Source organism: Electrona antarctica (assembly GCF_951216825.1).
Source record: "Electrona antarctica genome assembly, chromosome: 20".
Classification (NCBI taxonomy): Eukaryota; Metazoa; Chordata; class Actinopteri; order Myctophiformes; family Myctophidae; genus Electrona; species Electrona antarctica.
In genome coordinates, this window is record NC_136801.1 from 24,720,924 (window position 1) to 24,742,694 (window position 21,771).

A 21,771-nucleotide genomic window follows, 5' to 3' on the forward strand; every position below is an offset into this window, starting at 1 on the left:
ATAGTATATATTAGTAGCTCCTAGTTCCATGCACCAAAATGACACGTCCACCAGGGGGAAACCTTGACCAGGCTATGTGGTGAGGATGCCAGTATCAACATTTTGGCACCATTCAAACGTGCTGATAACAGATGATTTCGCCGATTATATGGGGTGATACCAGTCGAATCGGCTGTCACAACAGTGTGTAATTGGAAATGTGCCGCATTGATACGTCACTGGGGGGACAATGGGACATGACTGTTTTTCATCATTCGTCATTTCAACATCATTTCAACATTCGCGGCAAGCCTGCTGGATGTCAGGTGTCTTCGCCGCCATTTGGGAAGATTAACTACAGAAATATGCTTTGGTGTCTGATAACAGGAGACACACACACACACACACACACACACACTCATATCACATTGCTCAAGGTGGTTTCTGGTGTAATGGCATGTCCATCAATCACACAAGGAGTAATAGTAGCGTGATCATTGTCAGTATGCAAATCGGTGGCACCTTTCCATGTCGTCTGCAAGCATACTGAATGCAAATGTGTCTTAAATAATACATATTTGGGTGGGGCTCCTCACTGGCAGGTGGGTCAGTAGGAAACAGCAGTGACAACACACTAATCTGGTGTACTGTATGTCGATATGTATGTCAATTTCACGGTAAATTTAAATCTCTGCGATGCAATTAGTGGTAAACTTGACAATGACAAATTATTATCGTCCCATGATCTCCCATCCCTACGTATAATAATATACTTGTACTGTTCAACTCAGTCATGCAGTAAAACTCTGTATTACCATAGCATGTCCAAGGACCAATGTTTTAATGACATATTTTATTTATAGCTCATTTTAGCGCTTTGGAATAACCTTCCTTGAAACCTCTAAATCTTATTTATTACTGTCAATTAATTTCTTGTATTTTTTCCTCTTGTTTTTCTCACATGTAGCCTATGTTCAGCTATCTTATTTTTTTAGTTTTAATATAATTAATCACTTGATATTTCTGATTATTGTAATATTCATTTTTAATTATTTTTCTTCTTTCTTTTTTTAACGTTTGCGTGTCGAGTACTGACATTTAATAATTTTGTATTTGCAACTGTATTAGTGTGTGGAACACAGGAAGACTATAGCTGGTTGCTATGACACCAGCTAATGAATCCTACTAAATCAAACCTCTACCAAAGGTTAATTGTGCTTTAAGGGCTTTTATCACACAATTAAAAATATGCACAAAGATGAAAACTGAGAGTGGGTCACCTACTGTTCTGGAAATTACATGACATCTTCAAATCAAGGTTTCCTGGCTGACACCAAAGCCAGTCGCCTGCTGTTTTGAAAATGGCATGCCAACTGAAGGTTGTCCGGCGCCAAAGCCTGCATGGCATCAAAGCAATCCATCTTGAATATGCAGGGCACAAATTATGGACGGGCAGGGGTTTTCTATGAAGATCCTGTATTTTTCAGTTTATCAATCAATACAGACAGAGTACAGACTATAACAACAAGCATGGCACATTATACTAAGACCCCCCTTCAACAGGGGGTCCGGGTCCCCTAGGGGTCCTCAGAGTTATTACAGGGGGGCCGCAAAATTCTTTGTGTGATAGGATATTTAGCATCCCTAATCTGAGGAGAAAATTGCTGAAAGCTGAAAGTAGCAGATCATTTATTAACGGCAAAGAGGTTTGGTGGAGAAGGACAAAAGAGCAGACCAAATACAGAATTAAAGGTACATTTTTCTTAGTAGTGAAAGGTCAAGTTTACTAAGTATTAAGAGTTTTAGTGGTTAAAATACACATTTGCTTGCTTATGCTTATGGCAGTCCATCGTGGTCGATGATGACTTCATATCTCCCGGGGGTAAAGGGGGGGTTTTCAGAGTCTGGTGCGCTCCCTCAGGTGGCGCCACCCTCATGTGGCGGTTAAGACCAATTGCTGACCCGCACACTTTTCCACACGTGGGGCAGGGGTGTGTTGAGCCTGGTTGGATAGTCCCTGCAGCGCGCTCATGCCGCTGCCTACGCTTCTCTGCGCGTCTCAAATGAAATGAAATGATTACTATATTTACCCAGGGTATCTGGGCTAAGCTCAAGAACTTGTTTCCAGCCAGGCCCTGCTCATAGAACATTTCATCGTAGTGGTTCAATGCCTTGTTCAAGGGCACTTCAGCGGTGGTCATTTTAACATGTCGGACCGCTGATTCGAACTGGCGACCTTCCGGTATCAAGACCGCTCCACAATCCGTTCGGCCACCACTGCCACAAGGGATGTCTTCGCCTCCAAGCGGGAGACACCTGAGTTGCAGGAGGATCGCCAAGTGTCCCGGTCTTCTGCTATCCTTTCCAGGTTTAGGGTGGGATGTTGCAGCTCTTAAGTAGCACCTTCATGTGGTCCTTGTAGCGCTTCTGTTGGCCTCCTGCAGACCTGATTGGCCGGATTGGAGTTGGCTGTAAATTACAGCCAACTCCAATCCGGCTGTAAAATACACATTAACATGAATCCAACATACACTGATGATAGTGCAGTCAAACAAGTCTATGAAGGAATTTATGACATCTATGAAAAGGTTTAATCTGCAAAACACGTCACTCACTTTACCTCTGCGTTTTCAACCCAGCTTTTGCAGTTTATGTTTCTCAAATCCGCCATTACTTGTCCGTCTAAAATGTCTATTTCTCTTCAGAAGCGTTAATATTGTAACCATGGCGCCACACAACATAACATCAGAAATTATCCCAGAACGTCCGCGTTCTGTAAAATCACGGCGGACGGCGCCTAAATTCAGAGAAACAGGAACTGGACTGCGTTTCCTTCTTCCAATTGGCTACGGCCGATCACGTGACATGCGTGTCGACGCAGTCCAAGGCCCAATCCCAATCCACTCCCTTGCTGACTCAATGAGCCCTCACTGACTTAGCTGCGCGTTCATGTGAAGTCTGCGAGGGCTTGAGGGATGTCCCATTTGAAATCGGTAAGTCAGTGAGGGCTCAGCCCCGCCCCTTTATGTGCCCTTTGCCAAAGTCAGCATCGATGCTGACTTTGGCAAAGAAATTACCCACAGTTCATAGCGTTACCAGGGGAATGAGGGGGATCCTCCGAACGTCAATCATTTAAGTATGCAAATTAGTTATGTATCGCGGTTAGAATGTCAACAAACACAATAGGCCTAGTGCTTTCTCACTGTTCTCAAAGGGAGACGGAATGGAAGGATAGGCTATATATTTAATAACAATAATAATAATAAGGGAAACATGATGAGAAATGACTAATGAGCAAAGTAAAAGAATATGGAAATGCAATTTATAATGAATATTATATGAATATTACAACCCCTATCACACAGGAAAGTGTATTTATGAAACTAATAATAAAACGATCAGCTTAAATACTAAAATAGACGTGATAGACATATATGTATAAATAGGCCAAGCATGTAGGTAGGCACTGGCTGTGAATAAGGACAGTTTTTATAAAGTGATGCAAAGTGTCATGAATGGTGAACTCATCTTCAAAGTGCTGTCCCATTTCTTTCACAACAATTTGGAGCCCTTGCAGCCTCTCACCCTCAAGCACTTACAGCTGACGTCACTAAAGTCAATGAGGGTTCAGGGCTCAGGGCTTGAGGGAGGCAATTGGGATTGGGTCTATGTCATGTTGGGTTACAGGTGCATGATTTTATTTTTTAAACTAGGTGTGAGCGCACCGAAAGCACATGAACCTCTAGTTGTATACAATATGTAGAGCGGGGTCAGTACTTCATCTCTCTCAGCTTTTCTGCCACAGCCCCCTGGCCCAAGCTGTGGCATAGCCTCACCCATTAGGTCTGCCCCCTCTGTTGAATCTTTTAAATCCAGGCTCATCCAAGCTCTGTTCTACTCACAAGCATTAGAATCCCCCTGATATGTTGTCTTGGCTTTCATCTTATTGTTTCTGTTTGATATGTTGTTAATTAACTGTGTAAATTATGCCTCTGCATGTTTTTTACTATTGTTTGTTCTGCTGTGCTGATGAAATGTTCTGTAGGCTACAACACTTTGGTACAACGAAAGTTGTTTTAAATGTGCTCTATAAATAAACTGGATTTGATTTGTTAAGGGGTCCTTGGTCTGAAAAACCTTGAAGAACTCGGCCACTAAGATAATCAAGAGAACATAATTAAAGCTACTGTACACATTGGGGCCCTCGAGTCGAGCAGGATATAATGAAATGGCTATGACCTAGTGTCTACTACAGTACATGTATTGTACACATAGGGTCCTACTCTACAAATATACAATGAATCAGGTTAACTAAAGTAACACACGAGAGTAGGTTGCACCTGCACACCCATGTCCCACTTTCCATTTTCCACGGCATGCTGCTCAACTTGGATCACTGCCCTCTCCAGAGGCACTAAACCCATTAAGTGAAACTAATACAAACAGGCAGCGAGAAGAGTTGTGTACAGGCAGCCTTTGTGGAACCTCAGCAAAAAAATACCATTCCTGAGTGAGTTCCTGAGTGTGTCAAACTTTAATGACGGATCAAATTTGCCACTCTCAATTAAGACAAGCGATAGACGAATGGTGGACTGATCCTCCTTGTGTGAACTTTGCTCTCAGATTTCCTGCCATTGTTGCCAACAAGAGGCAGTAATGCCCAGTCTCACACAACGATATGGGTTTACATGGGATCTGCCGTCATCCGTCTACAATATTAATGAGAGCGTGGCGTGCAGGGCAGCGCCATAGGCTAAACAAAACAGCCCAGTGTGCCGTGCGTGGCCATGCGTATGTGTGCCTCCTGGACGATGATTTACAAAGCATTGATTGGAGGGCTCACACACTCACCAATAAAACCCGTTGTTTATGTCGGGCCCGAGAGTGTTCACTGTCAAGTGGAACGGCAGCTTCCAGGGCCAGTGCAGAATGCACTGTCAGGCATGGTACACGACAAATCATGGCCTTTTTAACCAGTGGTGTGTAAAGTAACCAAGTCAATTTAAACAAGTACTGTACTTTACACATTGACTGCCCCCTGGTGGACGAAAGTGGTGGTGCTTGGCTGCCACCTGCATCTGTTTTAGTGTGACACACGTCCGGTTTTGAGGTCCATTTTAGTTGCTACATAATTAGCGTTAATGCTTGCGAGCATGCGCGAAACACAAGGAGGTCGCTGAAGAAGGAAAGGCCAGGCCAAAAAATAACAATAAATGGATTACAGCAAATCACGTTGTATATCATTAAAAAAGTTTATATGGCGGCGAATTCCATCAGAAGATTGTGAGCTTGTAGATCTGCTATTTTCAAATGGCCGAAATGTATATAGGGTTTAAGCGTTTAATGTATGTTTTCTAATCAAAATTAAAAGTATCTAGTAACTAAAGTTTTCAATGAAATGTAGTGGAGTAAAAGTAAGAGGCTCTGAGATGGAGTGGAGTGGAGTAGAAGTAAAAGTATTGACAATTGGAAATACTCAAGTAAAGTACAAATACTTAAAAGTATACTTAAGTACAGTACTTAAGTAAATGTACTTAGTTACTTTCCACCACTGGAAATGGGACATTCTGCAATGAGTACTTTTACTTTTGGTACTTTTTGATGCAGATACTTTTGTACTTTTACCCGAGTACCTTTTGTATACTTCTACTTGCAACGGAGTACATCTACATTGCAGTGTTGATACTTTTACTTAAGTAAAACATTTGAGTACTTTTTCCGCCACTGCCGGGGACAGTCGAGCGACGTGCAATGGATTACGCAATGGCTCGTCACAATAACTCAATGAAATCGTCTCCAGCCGCTATATATGAAAATGGGCCGGGAATGGGCCGGGGAATGCTATGCATTACAATAAAGTCTACGGATAGCAATCTTGTGCAGCGAGACACAGACGCGTGCTTGACAAACAGCATGTAAAGTCAAATGGGGGAGAAAGGACTAAGTGATGCGATACATTACACTATCAGAGGCAGCTCTCTGCATTCTTAACCACTTGAACCTCAAAGCAACCCTATTCTGGGGACCTACAATATGAATACATAATGTCATGCCTACTTCGGAGGGGCCAATTACATTTCAGTCAAGACAACTCTTACAGTAGATTGAATTTAGAGTATATATTTACTGAGCATAATTGAGCGTAGATATACGAGGCCTAGTTTGGCGTCTGCTATAGGTCTCGATCTGCTCATTCCCTGTGTAGCATGAACATTTTAAGTTATAAGCCAAATAGAATTACAGGGAATGAATTAAGACCCCCAGGGGGATCTAGAAACAGAGCATCTACAAATGGATGCTGGGGAGGCGGTGGGATGTGCAAAACCTCATGGGCAGCAGGTTACAGTGGTGAAAAAAGTACTCACATTGTACTTAAGTAAAGGTATCAATACTACAATAGAGTCTGTAACCGCAGTAAATTTTTCACGATCCCCATCTCTAATGCTGAACAGCCTCAAAGCCCTGGAACCTCAGAAAGCACACTTTATGTCCCACCTCATTAAAAAGTCTAGAGCTTTTATCCATGTTTCTAATATGACTCTTAAGTTCTATTATCCTCACTTTTAATTCTCTTTTGGCTTACCTACATAAAACTCAGTCTTACAGGTAAAATTGCTATTGACATCACCAGAATGTAAAGTTACAGCATAGTAAAGCACACAAATAGAACATGGCAGAAAATTACCTTACCTTATATATAAAAAAGAACTTTTACGGAGCGACGCACCGACCCCCCAGCAGCAGCAGCAGCATGTCACACAAGGACATTGACAACATTACTGAGGCGAGGGCCTCGAACTTCACCTTTCCTGACTCAGATGCAGAGTCTTTCATTTTTCCAGTTGACGAGACCCGTGTGCTAAGGTTGGCCTTCGGCTGAATGCCAAAAAAACTGAGGTGATCACCTATTACATCCAAACGGAACACCCACCTCTCACAACAACAGGAGGCACTGCTCTGAAGGAGGCAAGCCACTTGCATGGAGGGCCCTGAATGGCATGGCCAGTGTATGGAACCGCTCCAACCTCCCCCGACAAATCAAACTCAGCTTCTTCTACGCGACGGTAGAATCTGTTCTCCTATATGGCAGTGAATGCTGGACCCTGAAGCCAACTCTGCAGAAGGCTCTAGACGGGTGCTACACGAGAATGTTACGTGTAGTGCTCAACATCAGCAAGAGTACACATGTTACCAACGAGAATCTGTATGCCGGAATATTCAGGGTGAGCAACAAAATAGCAGCTAGGAGAATGAGACTCGCAGGACACTGCCGGAGGCACCAAGAGCTCCCAGCCAGCAGAATGGTGCTGTGGGAACCAACACATGGGCACCGGTCATGAGGACGTCCCATACTAACATATGTGGATGTACTCAAGAAAGATGCAGGAGTGCAAAGCACCAACGAGCTGGCCGGATGTATGGGGAACCGGGATGACTGGAGGCGATGATGGAAGGCTCGTCTGACGACGACCTAGAGAGAGACCCGCCTGGATGTGGATTAACTGCTTCGACGCTTAGGTGTCGTGAACAACTCTTAAAATATGAGACCCGGATACGACGGCACGGCTCCACGCTATCATAGTACTGGAGAAACAAGCAAATCCTAAGGTCTACGGATCAACAAACAACTGACACTCGGAAGACAAAGTGAGAGTCTCTGCAGAAAGTGATGCGAGATGCTTCAGAGGATCCATGGGGGGCAGGGGGAGAATTTAATCAACATATCCAACTGAACTTTGACTGAATACGAGACATCCATTCTTTCTAAAAGGTGACTTTTTTTGTTCCTTTCAAAAACGCTGACTCGTTTCAAACAAGATAGTTTTTCAGGTCTGTGATGTTGGGAGCCTTTTTGTTAAAGAGGCTCAGAAGACTAATAGTGGACCACTTTCAACACAATGACAAGAACCTGTGTGTTCTGAATTTACTGAAACCGGGAGACCAATGTGTTGTTTCTATACATTTACTCCGTAGCCACTGTTTGCAGACTTGAACTAAATGGTGCTTCTGTTTTTCGAACTAATAAGCGAGTGTATTCTAACATGTCTGTTCAAGAGAAACAAGCTTGGGCTAGCCTCGGAAACAGACGTTTTTATTTCCAGGGAGAAAAAAAAGTATGGATCCGAGTCCACTTCAATTCAGCATAGAGTAGCGCAAACATCGCTCACTCTCTGCTGATTTCTGATCGTCTGCACCTTTGTTAAATTGACACACACACGCACACAGCATGTACACACACACACTCCTCTCTGTCGCTCTAAGTAATTAGTCTCATGTCGCGCAGCTGCGCATAGTGTCTCCCGGCGGATCCTGCCGGGAGCTGCCTATGCCATAAAAAGCATAGGTGAGTTCCAGGCTAAGCTTGGGCTAACTTAGTTGAAAAAACTATGTAACAGAAAATAATGATGTAACAGTATTGTATGAGGTAAACAGATATAACTTGTGGTGCACCCGGACCGCTTTGTGCGTGGCACCCAGGTCCTCTTTATACTGTAAGTGACACCTACGCAGTATTATCTAGATTTACGCTGAGGAAGGCTCTCGGACCGAAACGTCCACAATGTTGTTGTTTGCTGCCGTTGGGAACAAAAAAAAACATAAATCCTTCCAGGATACAATGTGAGTGCTGGTATTCTTTTCTACAGTCTTTTACGTACTACACATGACTATCACTATATAACCAGTAAGATGCCCCCTGGGGGCGAGAAGCGTGAGGTCGCGTGCACGCATCCGCCTGGGTGATGGCAGACTGCTGGGTGAGCGCTAGCACTTTGGCATGGGGGTCAGATCAACATATGGAATGAATTCTGTACTGGCCATATATGGAGCGTGTCTTGAGTGTGCAGGGTTTGATGAGGTCAGGGGGAGGCAGTTTAGAGACCAGGATTACTGCATGTTTTTTTGTGAGGGTACCTACCCTAGGGGACACGGGGACAACATGCAAACTCCACACAGAAAGGCCCTTTCGCCAACCCCGCCTCGGAATATACAACTTCAAAGTAAGAAGAAAACTGGGAATGTTGCATGCTTTAAAAACTGGGAATGTTGAAAGTGATCTAATATAAACTGGTAATAAGTATTCCATTTCTGGCTTTGAAATAAAAGGCTTGTTTAGTAGTTGAAGCTCATCCGCCATATCAAGCGTCCCTGCCTCCTGCCCTGCTCTCACTGACAGCTCAGTGGAAATGAACTAAATTGTAAACTCATGCTGTCAAGGTCCTCTCTGTGCTCCAATCATCTGCCGGACGCCGCAAGGTTAGCCTCGCCTGACAGGTTGCGTGAAGCACGTTCTCCGTCCGGAGGCCCAGAGGGGGAATCTGCTTGTGATTTTAGTAATAATGTAACGCTTTGCTCTGACTGGTTCTGATATACTGCCAGACAGACATTTGCAGAGGCTCAGAGGGCCAGTAAGGGGTTACAGTGACAGTGACTTGTGTGATTGCAAACTCCCTGCGGTGTCAATCATCACTGCTGGAAAAAAGAAACACTGCCTGTGCCACAGCCACATCAAAAGCTCAATACCAAAAGGTACTGGGGTGGGGATTTGTTGTATTGGGTCCTGTGTGTGCGTGCGTCCGTGCGTGTACATGCGTGCGTGTACATGCGTGTGTGCGTGTGGTCCGTCGAACTACACAATTCCTTTTGGGATCTCCCATATCATATACATAAGTGCAAGCAGGAGTGCGGCAGCAACGCTTGGTGATTAATTAGTGAATGATAGCAGTAATACACACCAGTATTGTATAAGTGCCAGTGAAGCACATTTATGCAATCTGCATAGCATCCATGATGAATCACACCCTCTGCTGGTGCTCAAGGTGAAGGAGGGAAAAAAACAGCCAACAAGAATTCATTCTACGGGCATTTTGCATAATTCTGCTCACAAAGAAGAAGGTCATATCACCAGATGGAGAGAACATCAATAATATAATCATTGTCTTTGTTTAAAAAAAAGACATCAGGGAAAAACTGAGTGTGTGTGTGTGTGTGTGTGTGTGTGTGTGTGTGCGCGCGCGAATAAAAGCAAAACGTTCGGAAATGTGTGTTTGGTAGATTTGTTCCCTATTGTAAGCAACATTGCTACATGCCTGTTTATATGCCTTTTAAATGGAGCCCCATTTGTACAGTAAGTACCTTGCCTTTGTGGAGCAGCTGAGTCAGTATGTGGGTGTTGAGCCCATGGTATGTGGGTGGGGGGGGGGGGGGGGGGGGGTGCACCTGGGGGTATAGGCTACATAGGGTACCTGGAAGGCTCCGTGTCTCCCCATAGGATGCCACGTTATAGATGGGACCCATCTATAACGTCCTATAGATCAGGGGTTCTCAACGCGTGGGTCGCGACCCCTTTAAATTATTAAAATATATATATATATATATATATATAGCAACTGAATGCCTGGAAAATGGAAATGAAGAGTTTACATACTGTATAGTGCACATAGTACATGCATACACCCTAATGATTATATCTGGTTTCAGTATTTATTTATGGTGTATGGTCTCTATCATTAAGGTTATTGTAGCAGTCAATTTATATTGGGGGTTGGGAGGGGGCGGGGCGTCCCGAGACATGGCCAAAGCATTTCTGGGGGTCCCCGGCCAAAAAGGTTGAGAGACCCTGCTATAGATCAGTGGGTCTCAAACTATTCCATGTCAAGGACCTCCAAATTAATAATACGTTCTGCGGCCCGTCTGTCCATGAGCCAAAATAAAATTCATATTTTAACACACGTCCCAGCTCCATTTTCCTCCTTTAAATTTTTTTTTTCTTTTCTGCCTTTATTGATGGTCACAAGTGAAGATGGACAGGACAGAGGGAGAGAGAGAGAAGGGGAGAGACATGCAGCAAAGGTCGTCATGAACGGGACTCGAACACACGGCTGGCCAGAGCCTATAATTATGTGGCATGCGCCTTTAAACCTGACGTTGGATTCTGAACTGTGAATGTATGCTGGTGCTCTGTTGTGGGCCTTAGAGCAGATGACATAAAATGCCACATGCTCTATTGTATATTGGGGGATATAATTCCCCTCTCACTAGCATCCGAGAAAGAGATATCAAAGTGTTAATGAGCGGTGTCAAGGGCTGCAAATTGCAATCCAGAAGGAAAAGATGACTGAGGTAGGCAATCCACTGCACAAGCTCCAGGGCACTACTCTCCCCCACAAGAAGAACCAAAAGAAAGCCTCAGATCAATGGTCATTTCCATAAACTCTGACGAGGGACTACCCAGCGATAACCATGCATTACAAAGGGCGAGAGAGAGAGAGATCGATACCTGGCACATTTCTGCTGATGTCTGCCTTGTTGTTGCCCGACAAAGCCGCTGTAATTAAGAAGTCCACTCTCTGACTCTGAATGGTTTAGTGCCTACTCTCCTCCATAATTCTTTTATCACTTCTGTTTGATCAGTAGCTGATGAGGCGCCACAGCAATTTTTAATCAGTATTTTATTTGTATACATTGTTTCGATCAAGTTATGTGTCATCAAGGCTTTGACTGGGTTACATGATAAGCCTCTTGTTGTATAACTGACAAAAAGTGTTATACTTTCTTTCAGCCGATGGAGATTTAGGTGACCTTCACACCAAAAAGCGTTTAAAACGAATCCTGCTGCACATTGAATCCTAATGCGCATCAAAGAACCGCACTCCGCCAAAAACCGGGGGTTTCGCTTCGCTTCAAAACGCAGCAGAGTGCGGATCACTGCAGGTGTGAATGCAATCGCATTAAACATATGGGAGTGAATGTACCAATGTGGGATGAATAAGTTGGTATTTGGCACACGGGAAGGAAGGAGAAGGCATTATTTCACAGCGACGCATAAAGATGACCCGTGGACACACGTCGTCTAATGAAGAGATAGAAGCCCTTATTGCAATATGGCCAGACCATCATACAGGCTTATATGCTGAAGGTTACACACACGAACAATGCAGTGTACAGGATATATACATGGCAAGAGAATGGAGGCGATTAGGTTCCATCGCACATTTGCACAATGTTGCAGGTTGCATAAAGTGTTTGTGCGCTCGTAGTAGCGCACAAACCTGGACTGGGAATCCTGACGTGCGGCTCCGCTGATCTGGAGTCAGATAAAAGTGGTATGTGTGTTTGTGTAGACAGTATAGGCTACTCCTAGTAACCTACCAGGTTTATTTAATGTAGGTAGGCTTTAGTAGGCTAGCTGCTACTTTATAAATGTTTAAAAACAAGTTAGTAAAGTTGTAGAAGACATCCATTATTGTGCACGCACGCACACACGTCCAGTCCCCGACGATACACACTGCAACCACGTTACCATCACTTTACGTCCTAAAGTCCTAACTATCACTCAAAGTATATATATATATTTAACACATATATTTCACTGTGTAGTTTATATGAATTTAACACATTGATAAGGTCCCTGCTGCGTTTCCAATTGCTGCGGTTATACAGCGCAGTGTGAAGGCAAACCGCAGCAAATTAAATATGCAAGAATCCCAACTTCTCTGCCCATTCGCATCGAGTCTACCGAATTATTAGGTGGAAATGTGACCTTATAGTCTGACAATCAATTATTGTATGTAAGAGCGGCAGATCAGACATTCACAGAGAAAAACTATTTGTTTTGTCCTTGGTCACAGGCTCTCCGATTATTGTAATGTTTAAAGTGCCATTGTCACACTTTAACAAGGAGGCAAAGAGTCAAGAGTGTGTGTGTGTGTGTGTGTGTGTGTGTGTGTGTGTGTGTGTGTGTGTGTGTGTGTGTGTGTGTCAGTGTTTTGTTTTTTGACTTGCGTGTAGTTCATGGGTTTTTGCAGTCCCACAATAATCAGAATTGCAGGGGTTCCCAAACGGTGGTGCGTGCACCCCTTATGGTGCGCTAACGCCCTCTAGGGGGTGCATGACATGAAAAGGGTAATGGCGGTTTTATGGTGTTATTTACAGTTTTTCACGAAAGTTAACACACAGACATCAAAAACTTGGCACAATTTGCACAACCTTCACTTCATGTACCTAATCGCTCGACACAATTTGCACTACATCACACTCCCTTATCTGCATTAGACTTTGACTTTCCTTCTTTACACTGATGTCAATTACACATTACCTTGTTGTCCAAACACTACACACAATGTTCAGTTGTTGCACACACTTCTCACATAAAATCTCAAAGCATCAACCTACAACACACAAATAGTCAAATCTCTAAACATTCAGATCTGGTGAGCAATTTGCAATCAGGACTGCAGCATAAAAGGGACTTGAGAGCCTCTGTTTTGTTTGGTGAACAATGGAGAACCTTGAAGAGATCGACAACCAGAGAAGGAGAGGGGTAAGAGTGAGAGGAGGACAAGGAGGAGGTAGAGCAGTAGGTGGACAGAGAGAAGGAGGGGGAGGCAGAGGAAGACAGGAGGAGGAGGAGGAGGGAGAGGAAGAGGAGGACAAGGAGGAGGTAGAGCAGTAGGTGGACAGAGAGAAGGAGGGGGAGGCAGAGGAAGACAGGAGGAGGAGGAGGAGGGAGAGGAAGGAGGACAAGGAGGAGGTAGAGCAGTAGGTGGACAGAGAGAAGGAGGGGGAGGCAGAGGAAGACAGGAGGAGGAGGAGGAGGAGGGAGAGGAAGAGGAGGACAAGGAGGAGGTAGAGCAGTAGGTGGACAGAGAGAAGGAGGGGGAGGCAGAGGAAGACAGGAGGAGGAGGAGGAGGGAGAGGAAGAGGAGGACAAGGAGGAGGTAGAGCAGTAGGTGGACAGAGAGAAGGAGGGGGAGGGAGAGGAAGACAGGAGGAGGAGGGAGAGGAAGAGGAGGACAAGGAGGAGGTAGAGCAGTAGGTGGACAGAGAGAAGGAGGGGGAGGCAGAGGAAGACAGGAGGTGGAGGAGGAGGCAGAGGAAGAGGAGGACAAGGAGGAGGTAGAGCAGTAGGTGGACAGAGAGAAGGAGGGGGAGGGAGAGGAGGACAAGGAGGAGGTAGAGCAGTAGGTGGACAGAGAGAAGGAGGGGGAGGGAGGAGGACAAGGAGGAGGAGGAGGAGGGAGAGGAAGAGGAGGAAGAGTAGAAAGAATGAGAATGGTCATATCTAATGAGATTCGGGCAACTGTGGTTGACCATGTGCTCAATCATGGTTTGACCATGAGCCAGAGGGTCCAGCGGTTGGTTTACAGTAAACATAAATAAATAAATAATAATAAAACATTTTTTGGCTGCATATTTGTGTGCTGTTTTATGTTTGACTATGAAAAAGTAGGCCTACATGGAGTAATTTTACAAAAGGAGAAAAAGTATAATTTTCGGCCAAATACAACGAGACTGAACGTTAGGGGGTGCGTCAGCTAGGTCAGGAGGTAACGGAGGTGCACGGCCAAAAGCGTTTGGGGACCGCTGGTCTACTGTAACCAGTGACCACCAGAATAAAATAGAGTTTCAGGACATTACAGGCTCTGGCCTTAATTCCAACTACAGCATAGAGCCATGAAGAATACATGGGTAATGAAGCCAAGTCAAATAAAGGATTGGAACTACATGAAGTATAAAATAGCCTCAGTTATGAACTCAAAGCCAGCACTGGCAGTCCATTAATCAACTTTACCACCTTACTTATGGACTTATACTTTCCATTTGATTTAGCTTGGGTAGACTTTAAACAACTGGACAACAAACCGAAGAACAACTCATTTAAACGTGAGTGATAAAATGAGTTTCATCCAACCGTTACATGTACTACCACAGTGCCCTCTGGTGGTCATTCCGTGTTCGTACAACTATATCAAATCCAATTACAGTTTGAGCTCATCATCAAGCTGGAAACCGCTCCAGTGAGTCAGTGAGTGCAACACAGACGTGGAGAAACTAAGCATGAGATCCTCTGCTATTTGTTATTCCAATTCCAATTTAAAATACATAGAACAAACACACAACGAACTAACTACATCAACGAGGTATAGGCTACTACCACGCCGCAAAAATTCCAACGTTTTTCTTTGTCAATAACTGTTTTCTACACCCTTCTTTTGAAATGTTGCATCCATGATGCATATTGTATTGATCTCGTCGAACGCATGCCTTACTGTATACGCGTTATGCATGTTCTCATTTGCAACAAAATGAGGTCAATGCTCCCCGCATGCATGTGCATGGTGTGGGCGTAGTATGTATGTCACTTCGTCTTTACACAACAAAACAATAATATACAGTGGTGGAAAAAGTACTCAAATTGTTTTACTTAGGTAAAAAATACCAATACTGCAATTTAGAAGTACTTCGTTACAAGTAAAAGTACGGAATTGAAAATGTACTTGAGTAAAAGTACAAAAGTATAGCACATCAAAATGAACTTAAGTACTAAAAGTAAAAGTACTCACAAGTTCAAAATGTGTACACAATCTATTGAAAATAGCAGATCTACAAGCTAAAATCTAAAATCTCCAAAGTAACCAGTAACTAAAGTTTTCAAATAATTGTAGTTAAGTAAAAGTACAAATTTTGGCTCAGAGATGTAATGGAGTAGTAAGGTAAAAGTAAAAGTACTGGAAATTGGAAATACTCAAGTACAAATACCTCAGTACTTGTAAAAGTACTTAGTTACTTTACACCACTGATAATATATTAAAATGTTTTAGTGATCGTTCTCTACCTGTGGGTCGTTTTTTTTGTTTTGTTTTTTTGCAAAAAAAATGTGGAAATAGCTAATCTACAAGTTCACGGCGCATCAACTGAGCTTGTAGATCTGGCATTTTCACAACAAATATCTGCGGAAGCGAGTCAAACAAAATGTAATGTCTCAACTCCTCCTATATTCCAAGGGGTGGCTGATTATTTTTGGGGGGTAATTAAAAATGTACTGAGTGAAAGTACAAGTATTGGCATCAAAATGTACCTATAGTAGAAAGTACTCTAAATGTAGGCTACTTGAGTGAAAGTACAAAAGTATTGGCATCAAAATGTACTTAAGTATCAAAGTAGAAAATACTCGTTATATAGAATGTCCCATTTCAAGTTTTCAAAATGTATCACATTTCATGTGAAAATAGCAGATCTACAAGCTCACAATGTGACAATGCGTCGCAACACATTGTGAGCTTGTAGGTCGCGTATTTTCAAATGGCCGAAATGTATACAGTATAGGGCTTAATGTATGTATGTACTCAAGTAAAGTACAAATACCTCAAAATTGTACTTCTTAGTTACCACTGTCCACTGGAGTAGTGTGGTGGTGTTTACAGAAACACACTGCCCTCTGGTGGTGTGTTTGTGCAGGTAAACGCCACCACACAACTTCAGTGGCTGATGACTATAGACAGAAATGGTTGCTAAAGAATTTACAGCATGTAATTGTTTTATGTAAACACAGTTTAAAGTTACATACCATTTATGGCATTAATACTGCTAAGCTGCAGTTTACTGTCAAAGGGACACTGTAAGCCTATAAGCCATGGTTCATGATGTTTCTCCAGTCACTGAAGTAGAAAATATACATGAAATATGCAGGCCACAATGCCTGCATACTAATTTTGTTGTTTTGAGGGGAAAAAAAGAAAAGAAAAAGAAGATGGTAATAATCATAATCAGCATTATATGTCAAGGTAACATAAATGGTGTGGATGGGAAGTTAAAACACACGTGTAAGTTACGGTGTAACACAGCAGAACAATTGACCAATTAAAGCCACTCAACGTCCGGAAGCAGTCATGGCAGTGTTGAGAAAGCTGGAAGGTTCATGATGTAATGTAGCACAAGATAAGAAATGTACGTTGAAGGAGATATGATTCAAAAGGAAAAGATGAGCGCACACACACACACACACACACACACACACACACACACACACACACACACACACACACACACACACACACACACACACACACACACACACACACACACACACACACACACACACACACACACACACACACACACACACACACACACACACACACACACACACACACACACACACGCGCGCGAGATGCAGCATCACGATACACGACATTATCATGATATTTTTTCATGCGGTTATGATGGTTATTTTTCAATATTGCCATAGGTTCAAAAACCTGTTGTGGAGGAAAACATTATTGCAGAGCTTGACATCAAGGCAGAGTTGAGAAAGCTGGAAGGTTAGTGATGTAATGTAGCACGCACGCACGCACGCACGCACGCACGCACGCACGCACGCACGCACGCACGCACGCACGCACGCACGCACGCACGCACGCACGCACGCAGTGTGCCATGGCAGTGTTCATTTTAATGACCCCACATAATAAAATCCCAACATATTGATTGTCCACAAATAGTAGCTTTTCTCTTCTTTTTAAATATTTTCTTTCACATTATAATGACCAGAGCAGACTCCCTCTCCAGTCAGAGTTCAGAGTTTTAATGAATGTAGAAATATGTGCAGGATGTAATTTACATACGAGGCAAATACGAAAATACTTCATTTATTTGACTTTTTTTTCTTTAAAGTTCGACACTAACTCTGGGGGAGCCCAGGTTCGAACTGGCAACCTTGCGGTTACCATCCGGTTACCATCCGGTTACCATCCAGCCACTCTACCCCTGAGCCACGCTGCACCCCATTCGACTGGTATCATACCATTGAATGGGGCCAGTATGGCCGTTATCATACCATCTTATGGGCCCAGTATGGCCATACTGGCATACTCACTGTTTCAGTATGTCATCGGCCGATTCGACCGGTATCATACCATCTTATGGGCCCAGTATGTCCCGTTATCATACCATCTTATGGGCCCAGTATGGCCATACTGGCATACTCACCATAGCCTGGTCAAGGTTTCCCCCTGGTGGACGTGTCATTACCAACTATAGAGGGTATGCGCATGCATAAAGTGAATGGCAGATCGAGTGGCAAATCGAGTGGCAAAGTGAGTGACAGAGTGAGTTTAATGTTGATTAAAGTCATTTAATGCAATCAAATATGACTTTTCTGTTTGGATGTATGGTCTGTCAAGTCCAGAAAGTAGTTTTTTGCCACTCAGTAGGCATTTCCGCATAACTTCCTGGTATGATGATGATGTCACGCGCATACCCTCTATTGTCGGCGCATGGAAACTAGGGGCTACTAAAATATACTATTCTCTGACTATCGGGACGTAACTCGGACGGTGCCGAGTCAGGTCTGGTGGCCTTCGCAACTCTCGGCACGGCGACTCGCTCGGCTAGCGTGCTCACGTAGCTCAAGGCCACCAGACACGGCGCGCCTCCGTCAGGACATCAGTGATAATGACAATCGCTGATAATGACATGAGCCACCGCCGCCGCCAATGTTGGCACCGGTGTCAAAGGTTGCCCAGCCCTGTTATAGGTCACATGAGCACTTTGTTGTTGTGAGCTTTGTAGGTTTTCAAAAGACAATCTTCAAAAGTGAAACATTTATGGATATATATATATTTTATATAATATAATATATATATTATATTTTTTGAGGGCCTATACAAACCCTAACCCTAACCCAGGTTTAATGTTTGTCTTTAGTTCAATGTTTGTTTTGTAAACGCCATTGACAATGAAGGGAAAATGTATGTCATAATGTGCCTCATTACAGTCATATTGTCTCTTTATTGTTAATGGTGTTTAATGTTTGTGTTGGCACCGTTTGTTTTACATCTCCATTACATCACCTATACTCAACATGAGTTAGACTTTAATATATTAGCGCCCCTCACTTCACACGGGTGTGATTTCTTTAAACATTTTCACACAAATCTGCTAAGGGGGGGGGGGGGGGGGGGAATTACATTTTAATGACATGAAAATGATTCTTATCTGAACCACTGGTTTAAACACATACAGCAAGCCCAAAACAAACTAGACTTTAGAAACAAGCCCAAAAAATTTGCAACCCACAAATATTTACAAGCAACTTCACAGAAGAAGAACAAAAGCCCATAATAAGCGGACATGGCAGACATGGCAACATCGGCCAGATGTGCTGCCACTGTATGTGAGTCAGTGGAGGAGTAGCCTCGGAAACCCAGACGTTTTTATTTCCAGGGAGAAAGAAATTCCTCCATACAGCCTTCCTTTGGAAGTGACTCAATCTCTCTTCCATCCATTTGACCCCCCCCCCCCCTCCCAACAGTCCTTTTGCCTCCATCATCCCACCTCCCCATCCCTTTGTCCTCCACCACATATAGTTGTCTGAACTTCTCTCTCTTCTCACCCACCACCCACCAAATCCCCATACTGTGATTTGCTGTGTGCAGCACATCCTCCACACACAGTGACAACCCCGTAATGTGGGTCATGCTACCATAATGAGTATAGCGTGGGGAATCAATGCTTTGCATCTCATGGGAGAGATCCACATTATCCAGCTATTGTTTTAGAAAAATCACACCCGTGTGAAGTGAGGGGCGCTCTTATGATGCCATGATTAGGTGGCATTATGCCACCTAATCATGGCATCATAAGAGCGCCCCTCACTTATACATATATGCCACTGGCATATATGTTTACAGTATAGCAGCCATGATTGGACACATTCTGTGCAAGCACTAATTACGCAAGGCTGCTTGGCAATCTGCCAAGCAGCCTTGCGTATAATTACTATAGTCTTGATTTAAGTGTAATTTGGCGAGTCGGTGTTTAATTCATTTAGTTTCAGAATACAAAAAGTGATCACTAATCCCTTGGATCACTGTTCACTATCTCCCATTTACCTTGAAAGTAAGCCCTTACCCAGTTATTATTAGACAGCACTGTCTGTATGATTGTATCATCATCGCAGAAAGCGAATTTATGCTCAATTTGTTTTAATACATCATGCATGTGTGAAACAAACAGCCACTATAAGACGCACAGCATATTAAGTGCCACATTGTCTCCATGAGCGCAAACCCCAAGTTCCTATTCACTTAACCAAACCAAACTGTCTGTAAGTCCAAATGAGAAGGATAATACAGAGATAGTAGTAGGCTGTTTTCTGCTGTCAACATTTCGAATGGACACTCCAAGTTGAAACTCTGAATGTTTTTTCCTACCTTTGGCTTTGGTCCTTTCGAGCATCTGCGATATGTGTTTGTCGCTCCTGCCGTTTGGTTCATTGTCAAAAGTTCTGTGAATAAATAAATAAAATAATCATATATTAGTATTAGTAGCCTATAGTATTAGTAATATATTAATAATCATATATACTGTAAGAATTTGAAAGTTAAGTTACGCATATTGGGGCAATTGGGAAGCCCACATCTCCATCATAACAATAAATTAATAATTAATTAAGACTACTGAACCTACCTGGGTTGTCCAGGTGTCCAAATGACAGGTGCCCGTGGTGTATTAATAAGTGTCCAACTTCACCGAAATGAAATCTGACGTGTTCACTCAGTGCAGTGCATTGACCATGAAGCTTTCAAGTCGTCGTTGTTCCAATTACGCAGTCCAAGTCGTCCACCTGTAGTATTTTACCAAACCAATACGTTTAAAATAAAAATGTCCACCCTTTTAAATCCACGGTGGATTACCCACCAAACTCCAGCTGTGCGGAGAAATCCGTTTCGATATCAAGAAAATATGTCAAGGCTCAAAACAAACACACGCCTTTCTGTGCGCACGTTCAAAACACAACAAACACACGCCTGTGTGCTGTGCGCACCGATTGCGCAACCGCGGTACCGTAAAAGTATCTGTCTGTAGTGTACAGCTTATACGATATACCAAATGAAATGCAGAAGAGAGGTGAATATTAAATTAGGGGACTGAGGAAACTGAAGGGCTTTAATTGTTAATTTGTTGCATCTGTGATCTGCCGATCGCTCCTGTCGACGTGGTGCTCCGCTGCAGTAGGCTATAGCTGAACCTCACCGCTGCGTATTAGCTATGCCATATGAAATCCCTTTAAAAGTCTTAGCAAATCTGCATTGGTTCCACAATCATTATTGATTCAATACATTTTATATAGCAATAGCACTTATGGCATAAATCTGTTTTGTTTGTCTTATTTATTTGTCATGGTCTCACTGACACTTTGGCTATATTCTTATGAAGAAATTTGGCTGCCTGTTCGTGTGCCCTAAATTTTAGATAAGAAAGAAACAGAATGATGGCTGTTGACTCACAGACACTGCTGTTGTCAGGATCAAACCTGTGATATTTCAGTCACTAATTACCTCCAGGACAGCGGTTCTCAAACTGTGGGTCTCGGGACCTCCAGGGGGCTCCACAAATGATTTTTGGGCACCGGTTGGTGCAGTAGCCAGATGATTAGCCTCGGAAACCCAGACGTTTTTATTTACCAGATGATTAGCTAAATAAAATATGCAACATTGTTTTCTCCCTCAACAGTAAACACACCAACATACAATATAAGTGTATAGCCTACAGGGCATCTGCACATTTCTAAAGTTATGATTTAGGCCTAATGCCTTTTTAATACATCTAAAATTAAAAAATAAATAATAAATAAGACCAATAGGCCTACAGCAAAAAAGTAATCAAACTAAGAAATGGCCAAACATTAGCCAAATTTTCAAATATCACCTAAGAAAAGAAAAAAAAGGAATACTAAGGCAATCTACAACCCTTATTCCTTACCTTAACCTCAGTAAAACTATATGTCTCATTACCTAAACTTATTCTGAACCTAAAACTCAGGAAAACAAATGCAAGAATACAAGAATCGCTGGGGTGAGTGAGGCGTGAGGGCGAGTTATAGGTCTATATTTTGCGGTGAGCCTTCCGGTTAGCCACAGAAAAGCAGCTACAAATCAACAATGTGAAATAAAGCATTTTAGCTCAAATGTACGGTGAGTTGAGAAGCTGATCTTTATAACAAACCCA

General features: G+C 43.1%; 1 long non-coding RNA gene across 2 annotated transcripts; it reads right to left on the reverse strand.

Moving 5' to 3' along the window:
* Positions 1 to 1,659: 1,659 nt before the first annotated feature.
* LOC306913457 lies at positions 1,660 to 20,846 on the reverse strand. 2 transcript variants are annotated; one of them, XR_013788539.1, is made up of 3 exons: positions 20,230 to 20,846; positions 19,974 to 20,047; positions 1,660 to 2,425 (listed from the first exon to the last, which is right to left on the reverse strand). It is a non-coding gene; the product is annotated as an uncharacterized lncRNA (long non-coding RNA). The 2 variants fall into 2 exon arrangements; XR_013788540.1 differs by having other exon boundaries at positions 1,660 to 2,476.
* Between the last annotated feature and the right edge of the window lie 925 nt (positions 20,847 to 21,771).